This window comes from Varroa destructor, unplaced genomic scaffold (assembly GCF_002443255.2).
Source record: "Varroa destructor unplaced genomic scaffold, Vdes_3.0 BEIS01000004.1, whole genome shotgun sequence".
In the NCBI taxonomy this organism is placed as follows: Eukaryota; Metazoa; Arthropoda; class Arachnida; order Mesostigmata; family Varroidae; genus Varroa; species Varroa destructor.
The window spans coordinates 45,493,517-45,511,072 of record NW_019211457.1 but is presented as its reverse complement, the minus strand read 5'-3'; the positions used below and the strand labels follow the sequence as shown (position 1 = coordinate 45,511,072).

At 45.9% G+C, this 17,556-nt stretch overlaps 1 protein-coding gene across 7 annotated transcripts in view; it reads left to right on the top strand.

The window, feature by feature from the left end:
- Positions 1-17,556, top strand: part of Pur-alpha (Purine-rich binding protein-alpha) — a 44,044-nt gene that overhangs the window by 8,293 nt on the left and 18,195 nt on the right. For 2 of the 7 annotated variants that reach the window (XM_022802195.2, XM_022802194.2), the window contains exon 2: positions 16,901-17,079. The exons of 3 other annotated variants lie outside the window; for them this stretch is intronic. The gene's annotated coding sequence lies outside the window, so the exon portion shown is untranslated. Of the gene's footprint in view, positions 1-16,386; positions 16,698-16,900; positions 17,080-17,197; position 17,556 lie in introns of those variants that run through there. 2 more of the 7 variants (XM_022802196.2, XM_022802201.2) reach the window with 2 other exon arrangements.

Here is a 17,556-nt window from a genome sequence, read left to right as displayed (position 1 = left end):
AGATCTAGTTTTCCGGAAGCAAAATATCAATTCTTACATATCAGGCAAAAAAGGGGGCAGTAATTGAACGCATCGAGGAGACATAGCGCTCAGACGTCTTATCTGCGGGCGCTCCTTCTTGGGAGCTCCTTCCAGAACGAGTTTGGACTTACGTGCTACATGTAAGACGAGAGCATTATTTGAAACATTGCATTATTACGGCACAACTTGATAGAGATCTCCGGGGGTTCCAGGCAATAATGACCTACAATAGTGGTTCACAGGGATAGAAACAAAGACACGAATCTCTCTAGAGTTGGCTGACAGTCATCTCAGTCAACACTTCAGAGCAGCATGCATATAAAAAGAAAAAAGTGTGTTTTTGATATCAATCCTTTCGATCGAAGTTCTTGTAGACCTACATTTTTAGCAGCGCGATAATTCCTCGAACTCAAACGCGCGAGACAGCTACTGAGAATGTTGGTTTCAATTTGGATGTATGCGGCATACGGTATCGAGTAGGGTTGATAATGGCACACGGAAACTAGAATGCCGTAGAATCGGTAACAGAGAATTCACTTAATTTTGTTAAAAATAGCTAACACAGTTCGCTTTAACATCGACTAGTGTCAATTTCCTGTCTACTTGAACTCACTAATCGTTTTGGAATGATCGTCGCAACAGACTGTTTATATTAAGCCCGCTATCGCCAGTATTTAAAATTGAATTAGATTTGTTTTTGTTACGAGTTGAACAACAACGAACTTTATCTGTTTGATCTATAATTAGACAGGTGTGCGTTTTTTTCTTCTATACGTTTTTTTTTTTCTGCTATACGTTCATTAATTTCCTTTTTGGTGACAATAGGACCGGTCAGCTAGGTACAGGGCGCGAGCCTATTCCTCTAAGCTATCTCAGATCCCCGTTGAAATTCAAGTACATGTCGGAGTGTAAACAATCGTTGAGTTAATATTGGTGAACGACGAAAACGTGCATCTTTACATTACATTAGGTACGGTTCCGATGGATGATGCAACTTACTTGAATTGAAATATTGCCTCTGCATCGTAGGTTACTGTTTGAGTTTAGGCTCGACTGCAAACGCACTCCTGGTAGCGGGCGTCAGTCCGTGGATTGTCTGCGTTCCACAGTAGCAAGCCACCGGCTTCAAGACTGTTTGAAAGGCTTCAAGGGTAAATTATGGAATGGGCTCTGTCTATCAGATTGTCTGTGTTACCCCTTCGATATATTGAACAGCCTCGTTAGTATGTGTACAATGGAAAATTGTCAGGTTTGTATATTAGTGAGCTGTGTTTAAGCCATTATGGTACACTGCTACTCTCTCTAAATCCTATCTTGGTAAAGGTTGTAGGGATCAGGGCCTGACGCAATGAATACAGGCTATTCAAAGCCTGATGGGCCTCCGACGCTTGCTTTCGGTGCACGGCGAATGACTCTTCGTACAGACTTGCGTTTCTGGGTTCGACCGCCGCTACTCGTTTGTGCTCTGTTTGTACCAGTGCACGGTGGACGATTCCCGCCTCCCTCCAAAAACCATCTGCTCAGCAATTTGCTATTGCCTGTCGGCGACCAGAGGACCACAACATGGTTAGCAACGCGCTCCGATGTTCCACTAGCCACAAATACGTAAGCAAAAAGAACCATGAGCGGCGTTACCACGAGCTAGCGCCGGGAGCAAACTGAGAATTCCCAGTAAACGTCCGTTTACTGTGCGTCGCTTCTTCAGAACCAGCCTAGAAGCTAGCTGAGCCCTCTAGGTGGCCCTTGGCAATAGCGGTGGTAATCGTGTGACGGCCGAAGCCGTGTTCGTTACTTGCTTATTTCGTTCGTTCATGCGCTGGTTGGTTTTTCGAAGCTCGACCACTGCGGCCCTCCCGGCCGCAGTGGCCAAGGCCCAGGACACGAGGATAAATAGCGCGACGTGAAGAGCGGTTCCGTACTATTTTGCCTCTCTCCTCTCCCGCGCCCTATTCGTCTTTCTGCAATTTTAGCTTTTCCTATTTCTGACGCTCTTGCTCGGCAAGGAGAAACTGCGCTCCTTGGAGCGTTGCCCTGGAGGTCATGGACGGTGTGTTGGCGAGCGGTTTGGTCAGCGGCCGAGTTCAGCCGCTCTTTCTGTGCTACTCTTACCCTGGTGCTCCCTGGGCGGCGTGGCGGCAGCATGTTCCCTTTCTTTTCGTCTAGACAGGCCTTGCAGAGCGCAAGGGAGCGGCCGAGAAAGAGGGGGAAAGAGCGCTGCGAGGGCCCGACGAGTTCAACGACCCCGAGCCACGCGGACGACCAACCGCGGTAACGTCATATCGTAGTGGCGGGCAACAGGGCCTTGCAAAGTCAGCTGTCGCCACGACTGCGTTTGGCTCTACTTAGGCAGCCTGGCTTCGTCGATCGCAAGGCGCTTACCTTTGGCAGGTTTCTGCATTGGACTGAGTCGCGGAGCGTCTAGCACACAGAAAAAAAGATGAAACCCAATGGTGGATATCTAGCCAGAAGCCAAGCTGCCCATCCAACCTCTTAGCTGGGCAGTAACAGCAACTATGTCGCTACAGCCAAAGCTGTAACGCTCGAAAGCGGATCAGCGGCAGGTTAGTTGCTAGCGACCAGTAGGTCCGTCTTGCATGCGCGGGCCTGACACCTTGGCTGAGAGGAATGTCTAGGTTGAATTGGGTATAAAAACTAGTCTCACCATCACTGCTCAGCATTGTATTATCGCCCTTCTATGCCCTACACAGCCGGTAGCGAATTTCAAGGGCAAAGAAGTAATGAAGGAGGCTGAAGGTTTCGTAAACAAGAGGTAAAGCAGAGGCACTTCCTGTGGGGTGCAAATCGCTCGGATTGGATGACGTTTATGTTGATGATCTGGTTATTAATGTCAAAGCAATTGCAAGACGGGTACAGGGGGGTGAAACATTGCAAGCTTGTGCAATGTGGATATGATAGAGCAGAGCTGGTCTAAACCTTTTACGATCTCATCGAATCTCATCTGGGTTGCACTGCACTGGCCCCATAACACTAGCTATACTTTTCTGTGCGACTATTCGAACACTTCGCGTTTCTGCGTAGAATCATCAAGAGTCGGCCAGACGGACAACACAGGTAGTTATTGCGTAATATTATAAGACTATTTTCAATATTCGACACGATCTCCAACCGTAAGATGTCCAGTATCATAGTAAACCAGTGTACTTAATACGCTCCATCCTATCTTTGTTAAAAATGCGTTTTCCGATTATATATCCGAAAGTACAAAGATAAAGATATTCACAATTTGACCTAGTAAAGTGTAAAAATGTAGAATTGGTTATGGGAATTTTGCACTATCTTAGAACAACCTAGTGTCTAATATCGAAACCCTGAGACTTATTTGCAAGCAAAACCGGCCGGAATGACAGTACCATTGCTAGTAGTGGTACGTAATATCATCAACAATCTGTTCAGCCATTCCTTACACTTTTTTGTCGAAGGCATCAGCTGGTTGTTCGCGCGAAACGCCGATACTGGCACACACGTGCACGCAGGGGAGTGGACCAGACCAAAGGCTGAGAGGACCTGCTGGCAAACAAAACGATAGGTCCGGAAGTGCATTCCGTATTCAACAGTTGCAAGCTTGAAAAATAAGCACATAGCTTAGGTTAAGTGTCCTTTACGAAAACAGTGTCCCGCTGTATGAGCGAAGTGACGGTTCCCCGCTCAAACTCGGCAGAGAGTGGTTCAGTTCCTAGCTCAGGATTTGCTCGCCTGCGACGTCCGTGCCTTCTAGCTGCAGCTACCGCCGCAGTCGCTATCAAGTTCTCGAAGCACAAGCAAGCTTGCCTGCCTGCCGGCCGGCCGATGGCCTGGCGAAAAGAAGGTCACTGACCCCAGGTGGCCTTCAACAGAATCCTGTGGCCGAGCGCGTTGAAGACGGCGAGTATGTGCGGTGCCGAGGGCAGTTAGCTTTACTATGGTGTGGTGGAGTAGCATGTCACTGGGGGATTCGGTCATGAAGTGTAATGAATACAGTGTAGTTACGCCACATTTCTCATACGGCGTCATGCAGTTAGTTGTGTAAGGGGACGTTGAGAGAGAGCCGGCAGCAGTCGCTGGTCGCGATCCTGGTAAGACCAGTGTGACAACGAGAACATCACCACAAAGGAATGGAGGAACGGGCAGAGAAATATCGCACAAGGAGGTGGAGAATGCGGAATCTCTGGTAGATCTTGAAAATAACCAGCGATACATTTTCAGTTGTATTGATTAGCTACATCCTCTCTGAGGCCCGCCGAGGTTCGCTCACCGAAGAAGCTGGCTTTGTTATAGTACTGTTATAGTGTTTTTATAGGCTGCTCTTCGCGTCGTATTCGTAGTGTTAGCCATATATATATACATATATATATATATATTTATGCGCAGTTTATGTTCGATGTCTAACAAAAAAATAACATGTGTCAAGCGAACGAATTCAGCCAGCTGACCTGAGCTTGTATTGTCTACAGACGTAAATACTGTACATAAAATGAATAGCCGTGTGTATACGGATCATTTTATCTAGCGAATCACCAAGAATGAAATATTTCGTGTTTCATCTTTCCGCTGTTTGAAACGCGGCTCTGTCTGCGCGCAGGCATATTATGGGCCTGGTGTCATTGCCACGTCGTATCCAGCGTTGTACGTTCCGCCGCTGCCGCGCAACCCTTCGCCGCCAACCAGAGGACGTTACACTATGAACGTGTAACGTGTACCGAATAACGCGGCGCTATAGAGCAGCTACGATCGTCTTGTGCTATCAAACGTCAACAAAGGACTTCATGGGCTCATTTGCCGGTTGGTTCAACCTTTGCTTCTTTCTATCTATGCTTTTGGCTATATCCCGGCATCGGCTGTCTCGCAGGCTAGAACGGGCTGCACCGGCGGAGTACAAACGCTCTGATGCGACAGCAATAGAACAGCACAAAGCATAGAATCGTCCCCTCTGAGCTGCGGTGATTGGATACCTTCACCAACGGTAAATTTACAGCGAGTGGAATCTCTCGCAGCTTGTTCTTTGATAGCATGGCACCGTGTCGGCATCCACATCGCTAATAACCAATCAGTAGTTCCTCCACTGCCTAACAGGAAGGGGAGAGAGAGAGGCCAAACAAGCTATACCTGAACCTGTACATTTGTAGCTGTTCAGCAAGTGGGCTTGCCCAAGCGGCTCATGACGACAGCGTATGTCCCACTCCTGCTAGACTAGTCCATGATGGACTCTTTGGCGAACGTTTTCTTTCTTTGTCTTCGTCGCTATATGTTGATCCCCCGTTGACTCTCGCGTCGAAGAGGGAAGTGGAAATCAGCAGTGAGTAAGTTCCGTTGCCAGCGGATTCTGTTGTGGCCGATGGCGTCGCTCTTACGCTAGTGATGTCGTTCACGTTCGTGCTGTTGGGTCACGAAGTCAATGACCAGCTATAGACACAAAGAAATTAGCCTGCAAGCATAACTCATGTCCGGCAAGAAAAGCCGCCGAATGACAGACACGCCAACCCGCTCAAACGCTCACACAGCCTACGAACAGGCAGATGTAGACAAACACAGACCCATGATGGGTCTAACCGCAACGGCGCTGCGTCAGACTGTCTGACGGCCGGTTCAACTCGACTTCAGCCGATTTTCCCGTCGCTACTGCGCGACCCAGACGGTAGCGAACACGATCAGTAAAGAGGCGCACAGCGTTCTGAGAAAAAGCGGTTACTCTAAGAACGTCGAAAGAGAGAAACATCGCAAGTTTCCGCGGGAGGCTGAACAGATCAGCGGTTTTCTGTCGCGTTCAGCAATCTTAACATCGTTACTTACCAATCCTCTGTCTGTGGAAAGGTGTCTGTGACCCTGTTTGTCCGTCGACTGATCCCAAATTTACTTATGTCAAGTTCACGGAAACACAAGGATACATGCGAAGGCTCGCGGTTAGGTGTCGGCATCAGACATGACAATCGGAAACTGACTGGGCAACAAACAAACCACCGGTGACTAGCGAAAAACTAGTTTCTACCACGGCTAGTAAACGACGAACGTAGTGGTTGCTTACCAGTGATTACAATATGATGATTATAATGATAGTACGCAATCTATTCTATTCTATTTATTATACCGTTTACAAATATACATAAATTTATAAACTGTTATTTTTTGATAGATTAATAGAAAACAGTATGTCTGAAAAGCTTGAACTTTGTTTCGGTGTACCTGGTCCCCGGCTGCGGGTAGCATCGACTGAACATGTTGGATTTACTGAAAATACAAGGGTAATAAGTCAGGGAAAATAGGACAAAGGGCAGCTATAATTGCAAATGGAACCCTATGTTATATCGAACATTTTCAATCAACAGTTTCCCTATTTGTGACAGCTAGAAATTTTGCGAGCTAAATCCATGCCCAACTACTGCTTGATGGATTCACCTGATAAAGAATGGGTCTCCATACAACCCAATATAGGACATCATATCATATTAATGCATCGTCAATTAGACAGCAAAAACAGGAGTGAAGTTAATTTGCTAATTAACTAAGTATCCTTTCCTCGAGTTATCGGCTGTTACTACTGAGCAGAGCTTTAGTGCGGGTACACGACTTACATCGTTGTTAGCGAAATTTAATAAGTCATTGTCGAGTAGCGGTACAGAATTTTCAAGCTGACCTTTTTCGTTTCAAGTTGACAATTCGATTGAATTCAGGAATTTACGTACGCCATAACTTCGTAGCATCAATTTTCTCGCTGTTATTTATCCCTGCTGACATCTAAACGGAAATAGCGTTCGCTATGTTTTAAGTCCTTATTGTGGTCCGTTTTGGTATGTTTTCTGTGCGACGACGCGGAAAACTGCGCTCCGCAACGAGGCAATCGCTAGACCTAAGGTTGCTACCCGAATTAATAAGCACGCATGGTGTTTCATTTATATACATCGTAATCGTACAAATCGTCACCCCGAGAAAGTGCACAGACCCGATCTCATTCCCCGTAATACTCTCCATCAAATGACAACAACTGAACAGAGAGATGTAACTACCTGCTATTACCTACGCAGTACCCGATATCGGCCCATCCACGGCTAATGCTCACTCGCAGTCCAACAGTTCCGTCTTTCCAATAGCCTAAATGGTGTCTATTGCCATGCACAATAAGCGCTGCTAGACGAATCTCTACGCATGGTCCGCTCGATTGGTTCCGTTCAATTAGTCGTTGGTAGCGAGGAACTGCAGTGACGATATTCTGTCGTCGCCCTGAGACGCCCCCACCCCCCACTGGATTTCTCTTCCTGTCCTTTTTTGCTCTCTAGCGTCGCGTGCAGCACTTGGTGCTGGTTGCGCCGGTATCAGTCAAATATTCGGAGTCTAAGCGACCGGGCGCCGGTCCGAGCAAAGCCCAAGAGAGTCGACGATCTGACAGTCAACGCCGGCGCCGGGTCAATGACCCAGGCGTTGTTACTCACGACGACGTCCGCTGCCACTGCCATTGCTCGTTGATCACTTGGTGTCAGTGATAGCACCACTGTCGTTGTTGTTGTCCGCTGTTTTTATGGACAGCGAGTACTTGTGCGTCTGCGTGGCCGTCTGGCCGCTTCGGGCAAGGGGGAGGCTGGCAGCAGCGGCGACGGCTGCGTTGAGCGATGCCGCTGTCTGGTCGCTGTCTACTGTTACCGACGAGGACAGACTACCGGCAATGGTTTGTGTGTTGCGTCTGGCGCCCGGTCTAGCCGCGAGTTGCCGTCGCTGCTGGCAGCGGTTTTAGTAGGAGTAGTGATAGTAGGACGGTCTCACCGGCTCAGCCGTCGGCCCACCGCCCGGCCAAATGAACGGGTGAGCGAGAGAAACGGAATGCCGGGCCGGTAGCGGTCGTTCGACTCAGCAAACGATGGGCCGGTTCGAGCAGGCGGCCGGAGGTCGCTCACCGCTCAGGCATCGACGCCAGCGCTAAGAACATCATCAGAAACTGCAACAACAACGACAACCACAACAATGACGACATTACCAACTCTGGCGTTCGCGGGACCCCAGTTCTGGTTGCGACGTTAGCCATACTCTCCACGGCATCATTCGCAAACAATCTGGTGCCCTAGTGTGTGGGCAATATACAGCGCACATTGGCTTATGAACGCTGTTGCCACCACATTGCTGCGCCGATGGCCATGACGCCGGAGACGACGGAGCACAATAAACAGGAACGAAAGGGTTGAGCCATAAGCTATACGCCCGATTTGATTTCAGACATGTTTCGGCGCGCAAGCCAGGCCAGGTCCGCTATTATAACATGAGCAGCGGCAGCAGCCGAGGCCCTATACTGCTCAACTCTTTGACCCAGTGACGTGTCGGCGCCATAACAGCACGACGCTAACGGTTATCTTGTTGCCGTGACTGCTGCTACTGCTTCTGCTTCTCGTAACAACAGAGCAGAACCAGGTTCGTCAACCTGCGCGAGGGCTTTCCCATTAGTTGGGTTGTTGGTGGCCGTTCTGGTAAACGGCCGGTCATCGCTTTGCGACAGTCGTCAACGGCAGACCGCAGCTGATCTAGGACAATTGTAGACTATACTCTAATACAGTGATCATGGACGAATAAATGGCAGTGGAACTGATAACGGCAGCAGTGGACCTGGCGGGGACGGCGGCAAACGACAAGCCAGAAGCACAAAATGCGCCGACTCGCTCCTACGGCAGGGTCTACGTCGCGAACGCTCCTAGACGAGCACCGCAGACGAAGACGAAAATGGTGCCAGTCAGAGGGTAGGGCTCGGTGAGCCAGCCGAAAGGCCAGCTGCCACTGCTTCCTGTGCCTCTCATCATGCATAGTCAGCATCAAATACAATACAAAAAACGATAGTAATAACATAAAATTTGCAGACGATCAGATCTGCGTGTCGTTATCATTCTATTCTGATTATAATTCTGAACGAATTTGAACGATTCTAACGACGAAAATTATGCAGATAAACATTGCCATGCGGGCATTGGCGTTGGTAGCCGCGCGCCGTTCGATCTTGCATGCGAGTTAGCAAACTAGTCCGATGATAATAATTTCAGGCATTATTTTAGTAGGAAATGCTATGGTTAGCTCTCGGTCGACAGTAAAGACCTCCTGTCCCTTGATTTGTTCCACGTTTTCTAGCTGAAACGGTAGAGGTAAACGCCAATGAAATCGCTGCGCGACTGGCTGCGACTCCCTCTACTCGTTTCTGGAAAACGTAACGGCATCGCGAATTCTACAAACTAATCAACCGGCCTCGGCCTGCAACCGAGGACGATGTCCGGCCAAGCCAACAGAAGGGCACTGCACCACTGTGACATGCTTCTAACGTTTCTGATTTTGAGTGGTCATTGCTAAGAACGAGACGCGGTATACTTCCCCAGCACTTATAACCGTACGAGCAAAAAAAATTATTGCAGCAAAGAAGTCCTACGCGTGGCGGAATTTGTGGCGCGGGCTAGAATACAGGATTTAACAGGAGCAGAATCAACCTAGTAGAAGGTGCTAAATGAACAGTGGCCTTAGCAGGCCGCAAGAATGAACGGGACATAAGACGAACGCGTGCTCAGCAAGAATCCCATAGCTTTTGGTGATGTCAGTGGTGCTAGCAATAGCGAAAAAGCAACACTCAAGGATGAAAATGGGGGTGCAGCATGGGTCGTTCCATCGGTCAAAGAGTGACTAGTCTACGAGAGGATTAGAAGACAACGGAAATGGTGACTTGCAGCAGATCTTACTGTTCGATTCCGCTTATTCCTTAAAAAAATGGTAGCGATAGCAGAATCATCAGTGGTAGCTAATGATGGAGTGCTTACCATTGCTGATTACCAAGCTTATTTAGCACAGTCGATGTGATACCGTTCGAGACCTCGGGGAGTTAAGAGGGAGGTATTTCGTCCACATCGAGTTTAGCATCATATTGGCAAGGGAAACCGACGACCTTATGTGGGGAAAGGAGCAGTTATTCTAAACTGCTCGTCTAAATGGAAGGTCGGGAAGAACCGCGGGTCGACTGAATCGCACAAAATTGCCGCCGCCGTCTGGTGTAGCGTAGCGCGGAATCAGCGACTTTGCAAAAGAAATCTTGCAGAATATCTCTTTCACGAGCATAAGCCAGACGTAGGCTGTACTCCTAGGGCGATTTCACGGGATACCGTTTCCTTCCTGCCAATCTACAGCGTGGAAAAGCCTAGCTCAACGGTTCACCTTTTACGCAGGTGAATATTCGATGGGTGTGCGCTACTTGCTAGCGTGTGACCACTAACTGTTACAATACAGTCGTATAGTTTTGTTTGCAATCAAATGAGAATACCTCCCATATTGCAATGATGTCTTTATTTGCACTGCGTATGTATGTTGTAGGTTTTGTATATGACAGGTTGTATCTATGTCGGCTTTCCATACTCGCATTCACATATACATATGGTACGTTATAGTGGTACTATTTCAAAACCTTCATATTTCGTCATACCGACATGTATTCTACAAAATGTCCTCCTCGTTGGCCCAGATAGCCCGGTCAATCGTTGTGTTTTGTTATCGTATTTCTGTGCTGTTATCGCTTTGTTTTGGTTATTAGCACAACTTGCCATCGAGCTATCGCGATAACCTGCTGAGCCGATCCGTTAGGTCGACGAAATTTCCTACGAATCTCACTCGCTCAGGAAGCTTTTCATAGCCAAGATCAGTTCCTGCACCTCCAACTTTACCTTCCAGTTGGTTCCCCCGCATCTATTGTTTTGTAAAAAAGAACCTGCTCACCGGAAGTATCACAATACTTGCACAAATTAACTTGAGGTTAATTAAGATTCCTGAAGTCTCTCTCTCTCTCTCTCTCTATATATATATATATATATATATATACATAATGCTAGCCTTCTGGCTCTTAATATTTTACTACTATGACTGTTCATTATTCAAACCGTTGTGCAATCTTCGATCTGCCCTCTGTCTTCGAGCCCTTTCCAGTGACTTCGTCCAGGCGGAAAACCGGAAAGTCAGCCGGTGTTCCCTGCCACCTGAGGATCCTAACGGCTATGTTACGATTGGAGAAAGGGGCTAGGAATGAGAGAGGGAAGAGGTTTTGCCCGCATAGTGAACAGCTCCTCTGGCTGCATTTGCGTACCATCTTTCGCCATTCCGTCAACCCCTAGCAGCGTTACTCACTCGCAACTGAGGGAAGGACAGGACCGTGCTCGAATCAGGCGACGACTGCAGCTGCCGACGCATCGCCTGTTTGGCCGTACGAGTAAAAATGGAGAGGGTAATGTTGCGCTGAAAAGAATCGATCGGTAGTGAGCCGTTGAACGACCTTGAACCCAACTAGCGAAAAGTGGGGTGGGTTTGGGTGGAGTGTTCTTCGATGTCGCCATCGTGCCGACACGTCTGTCCACGCGAAAAAAGGAAATACCAGAAGGAAGAGAGAGAATAGCCAGATTATATTTCTGTGTCCTGTTATTTCAAGCGCTTTCAAACTACGTATGGGGGCTTCTGATTCCGTCCACGGAACTAGCAAGCCGGTTCTCAACGAACAAATAATGTGAACACGAAAAATCAGCAGCTGTTCACTTTTATACGACTAGTCTTCGCTACTTTCCCGGTGCGCTTCTTCCTGCCTGTGCTATTAATAGAACTCTGAGAAAGCTGACAAGTAAAGGTTTACCATCATCCGGTGAGCCGCTTACGCGAAGTGTAGCATTAGTATCGGCCGAAATTACGCAATGTAACCACATTGCGAAAATGCCAGCTTAACATTTGGCAGGTGAAACGTCTTCATATATTTACACGCGATAGAGCTTATCTGGGTGAAGAGCTTGAGGTCAAAATGATCTTCTGCATTATAATGGATTGCATTATTCCTCTATTTCTATATTTTTTGAAATTCGTCACCGAATTTCAGTCTACGTGTGCTTATCTTTCTAACCCCATAACTATCCGTCAGATATTAGTATCAGCGTCAATTTCGCATTTCACGCCCTAGTTTGAAGTTCTGAAGGCGCTCCACGTCCGGCAGGATACCCGCGACCCTTTCAATTATATTTATTCGTTTCTTATTTTTGCCGCTGTACTAAAATCGATTTGAAATATTTGTAAGAGACGGTAATTGTTCGAGAGCACACAGGAGAAAACAAGAAGTTTTCTACCGTTTGACATGGCGTTGCTTTTCAGAGACGTCCTACTAAAAACCAGTGCCACTTCGACTAGAAAACATGACGGCTTAGTGAATCTCGAAATGGTTCGAATTCACCAGAGTATACATAGACCTAGAAACGCTGGCCCTCTTGCGAAAATTGTAATATAGCAGTGACGACATTATTCAGTTCCAACAAGGCTATATCCTGTTGCTCGCTGTCCTTCACCAAACTACGGTGTCTACCAGAACTAAATTCAGCTAGATTTTTCTCAGGCGCACACTGCGTCGCGCAGTGCCCGTGTTCCACGACTGCTATATATTCGGGGTGCGCGGTTGAACACAATAACTAGTAAGTGGATGACTCATAACTTGTTGCTTGCCGTCTTCATTTGCAAGCAGACAGCAGCGTTTCATGTTGGTCAATCATCGACCTTAACCAACTGGCGCTGGTGATCGTCGATGGTATCTGCCCTCAAAAGCTATCCAACAACAGGCCACGTCTTCGTCATTGTTCGCCCCTGTCAACAGGGTTTACCTGGTAGCCCACAGCGGAATCAAGAATAAGTGCGTGAATTTGATAAAACTCGAAAACGTCAGCTACGGGCCGGAATTAGCAGTCAGCAAGCACCTACATTCAACAAAGGCCGCGTCAGCATTTGTTTGCAACCGTCCATTCCATTTGCTGTAGCCTACCGTGCTTGTACCTGAACCGTCGTGCATTTGACGGCCAGGCAGAGTTCATTGAACCCGGATGAAGGGAGAGCGTGTCACGGAGACGGGCTCCTACGAGAGGACTCGTAGGGCTCCAGACAGAGGTGAGAGAGGGAACCGGCGATGTGTGTAGGAGGAAACGCGCAATGGAGAGCAGGGCGAGGGTAGACGAGGAAAGAGCACAGTGGCAAGGGAGCCGCAGATGGAGGAGGGGGAACCGCAGACATAGAGGTACGAGGAGGGAAGAGCGAGAACATTGGCAGAACCAGCGAGAGTGCTTGCAGAGCAAAGCGGGCGCAAGTTAAAAAGCAAATGAGCGACTGAAGCAACGGCGATAAGGGCCTGAAGATGGAAAGAGCTTTGTGGCTTTGGATGTTCAAATCAGAGAGAGAGAGAGAGAGAAATTGCCAAATAACCCTAACAGCGAAAAAGCCGTTGACAGTTAGTTGATCGTACAAAGAGGTTCAGGTAAATGGTAATTGCGACAGGGAATGCCTTGGCACGGTGTAAAAAACCGGTGCCCTGTCTCGTTCTGTTGAATTGACGTGAAGAAGTAAATAGAGGGTGAGTAGGTGTCTGGAGTCGACAGTTTCTGCAGATGCTCGACTTGGAGTGGTGCACGCAATAAATGTAATGGTTATTTATTATGTGGCTGGTTAGATTGTCCATCCGTCTGCAGTTTGAATGCAATATTGGCATCAATATAAAACACATGAGATGAGTAGTAAAGATTACTAGGACACTAGCCTGGGCTTATAGTGACGTCGGAATGTCCTGTCCTATGGACTGTCGGAACGGTACCATCTTTCAATAATCTCTTTCTCAACTTTCTTCTTTTATTCAAAATAGCGAGTTTTTCTAATAGATACTTCGAGTTAAGTATACACGGATGTAACTATCGCATTTGTTTCACATACACACTCGTACACATCCACCTATCTAAGTCGCATCAAAAAAAAAGGCAAGCGTTCGGAACAGGTTCCTCAATAATCTGCGCGGCAGATAATACACAGCGATACAGATGCACAAATGGAAATATCCTATATCTGTGGCACGGGGTCTTCCCTCGACTCCGCATATCACTGTTTTGAGGAAGAAGACGCAGGCGTGTGAGTAAGAGAAATAAGCCCTACTAATGAAGTAGTATCGTTATGAAGTTAGGAATTGTTAACTCTCCGTAATTTGTTGTAGTTCGTTAGATTCAGTAGACATCCCTATTATTATACATGTTAGAAGTTCTATTGTTTTAGGCAGCCGGAATCCCGTACCACAAATTCTCAAATTGGTACCTTTCTAGCAAGAAGAGAATTGTGCTAAGTTCATATTCTGTTGCATTTTCCACGTTTAGAGTCCGTTTTTTAGTAAAACTAATTTTGGGTGTTCACTTTGATCAATTACGTGAAGAACGTCGTAACAAATAGAAATAAAATTGCTCCAGATCACCAACGTAGCCAAATCGCTTCACTGCGTCTTCATCCATCTAGACATTTAGCTATGCTGTCCAACTCTAAACATACAGCTTATGCTGCAATCTATGTTTTGCATATTCAACTTTTAACAGATTGTTGAGGGAAACCCTTTGTTTTTCGGCATCTTGATCGAGTTTACATTTCTTAACCATAATCTATACCCAGTTCGCGTGCCATTGTCGTGCTAGCAACGTTCATAAGGTAGGCAGGCAGGCACAAACACCCAATGAGTGTTGAACACGTATTACAATTATACTAACATGCAAAGTCGAAAAAAAAATAGTGTGCATCTGCGAAAAAAAAATTTAGAGGGAGAGAGCAAACGTATTGTTTATAAATTAGTCAGGAACGTATCTGCGGTCAAAAAAGGGTTAATAAAGGTGGTTTCGTGTGATAATTTTTGTTAGCAAACAGCAAGCGGTGCTTCTTTTTTGGAGTCTTCAATCTCCTTTACTCTCTTCAATCTAGTCTAGTTACTCTACTTCAAGTTGTCTACTAATCTTGTCATAGTAAAACGCGTACGTTTTTCAACTCTTAGAATTAGAATGTAACATTATATTGTCACCCATCTCTGTTATATTAGCTGTTAAAGGAAATAGACCTGATTGAACTTTATATGGACACCTCAGACCATTGATGTCCGGCAGTGTTTGGTGTACCGCCTTGCAGAGCCGTTGCTAGCAGCCAAGTGAGAAGAATCCGAAATCAGCTATCAAGGATAAATGTAGTACGATCTGATACAATACCTATATATACAGCCATTCGTACTGCAACAATAATGTGTCAGACAAAACAAATGTGATTGTTTCAGATTTACTGAGCTAGGAATTTAGGCTGTTGTTTTTCATTTATTCGTTCATTTTTGGTGATTATCAAAAGACACGCCTGAAAGAGATCGATGACAATAAAATGTAAGTAGCGGTTTTGCAAAAGATGTTCAGCAAATGTGCCTATTGATTTCGGTTTGCCATGATAAGAAGTTTAATAGTAGTTGTTGCGTGTCAGTAAGGAATGTCTGCTTCATTACTTCAAAGTAACAAAACTAGTAAAATCAAACCCCCAAATGTATAATAATATATATGATGTATGCATACGTTTCTAAACGGAATTACTTCTGGAAAGAATGGCGAAAGCTATGAACTGGTGCTACCTGTGTATCTTCCGGCGAAAGCTACTTATGCAGGGGTTGTAAAATTTTTTTTAAATGTTAGCGCTTGTCTTTTGTACAATTTCCGAATTTATTATGGTTGCAGGTATCACTTTGCAAATCCATTAGATAGAAGATGGATAAATCATGCAACAAATGGGAATCATTTAACTACATCACGTGTATTCTTGGTCCTTTACGGGATAAGGTCACCTAAAGAGAGTGTACAGATAAAGGCAATACGTAATGGTGCAAAAAATACCGTTATGAAAAAGGAGGCTACGTCTGGTTCTGTGGTAGAACATAGCGAGACTGCAGAGTTTCCAGTTTTACCAGAACGCCAACGGTTTTACTAACAACCGAATGGTTACTACATGGCAAGTGAAAAAGCAAACATTTTATATCGCAACAGTTTGTCTACGGATTATTAACTTTGGTCGCATTTCATAAGTATCATTAATTTCGAAATACCAACGTTCATTAACGCACTACTATGTGTTTGTACCGCTGCCTTATTTCGAATCATTGATGGTGGAAGAGTCTAGTGCCATCAGTAGAAATAGTTTCCATCCTACTGGCTGGCCAAGCAACTAATGGCTAGGTCGGCATCGGAATTCTGCCGACCAGGTCACAAGGCGCTTTTCATGCACGTTATCATGTTGTGTCAAGGAAACGTTCTTTTCTTGGACTTGTTGCCTGATGATTTTCTATACGATTTCGGAAACGTGCAGTCTTAAGTGATGCATAGTACAGTATCTGGATTCGTATCAGTGTAATGTCAGACAGCTCTGGGTGGGTACGCACGAAGTCGATACTGAGTGGTGGGATAACGTCGAAATCCGTCGTGTCGTAAAGATGTTTGAGATTTACGTTGACCATGGTGCTTGAGCCATAACTTGATCCGCGGAACCGGTAGGATGAAAAAACAGGGGGTATCCGTAAATCAGTTCGCTATGAGCCGTATCATAGGGTTCGTGTACGAAAATGTAACGTTAGATATCGCTTTACAAACTGTCTCTATGTTAATTCTTCAGTGACCTAAGAGTGGTGGAGTAATTCCAGTAACGTTTTCGCGAACGGCATTGTCAAACAAGCTTCACTGAACTCAATCGTAAAAATACTTTTACCAACCCTAAAGGGAATGTGCTTGAGACAGAAGTATACACAAGAGATTGTGAATTTAAGATTAAAATACGAATAATTGCAGCATGACTTCAAATGACCTACAATGCGTTGTCAGATCCGGTGAAGCATCGGTCTATAGGTGTGGTATACCAAGTCTTATGGGGCGAATTTTCAAATATAGGATATAATGAAAATTTTCGATGATGGATTGTTTATATCTAGGTAACTGAATTCCGTAAATGATTTCAGTAAACCTCCTGTACCAGTGCAGTATAATGTGAGCAGAAGAAAATCAATTACTTTTATTCTCGCCAACAAAAGTGTTTTCTTTAATTTAAACAGTGTTGTGCGTCAGAAGGTCGAGCAAAGCACCGTGTGATCTCTGGTAGCCATTAAAGCGTGAAGACCCGCTATCTGGCACAAGATCAAACCCGTTTACGAATCTGTGGTCATAACGAGGACAGCTAATGCACGAAAAGACAGTGACTGGCACAATGCTGCTACAATCCTCGATGTGTGGGGTATGTTTTTTGTTAATCAGCTGATTCGATGTTTTATTAGTGCGGAAAATGGACCCGGTAATTTTTGAATAGTAGATAGTTATACAGACCGATCAGCCACAACTCGTTGTTGGTAGTGACTCTCTGTATACGTGAATCTCATACGACTTTGGAAGTACACAAAAAAAAAACGATTCTCAAAACGAAATTGTCAAACGCAAATTTTTATAACGACCAAAACAACAGTTTCCAAGATCCTGTGACTGACTCCCGTGTTCATAATCAACTTCTTTTATTTGATGATAATTGTAGCACCAACTATGTCGATGGCAGGACACAAACCAGACATAACCTCTAGCTTTTTCGGCCAGAAGTTTTACTGAGTGCCAAGCCACCGCGTCGACTTACGATTAATTATGTAGTCGATTGAAGAATCATAGTCAGTCTACTACATCCATAAGCAGTCTAGTGAGGCATCACGACCTACACCGTGCCAGG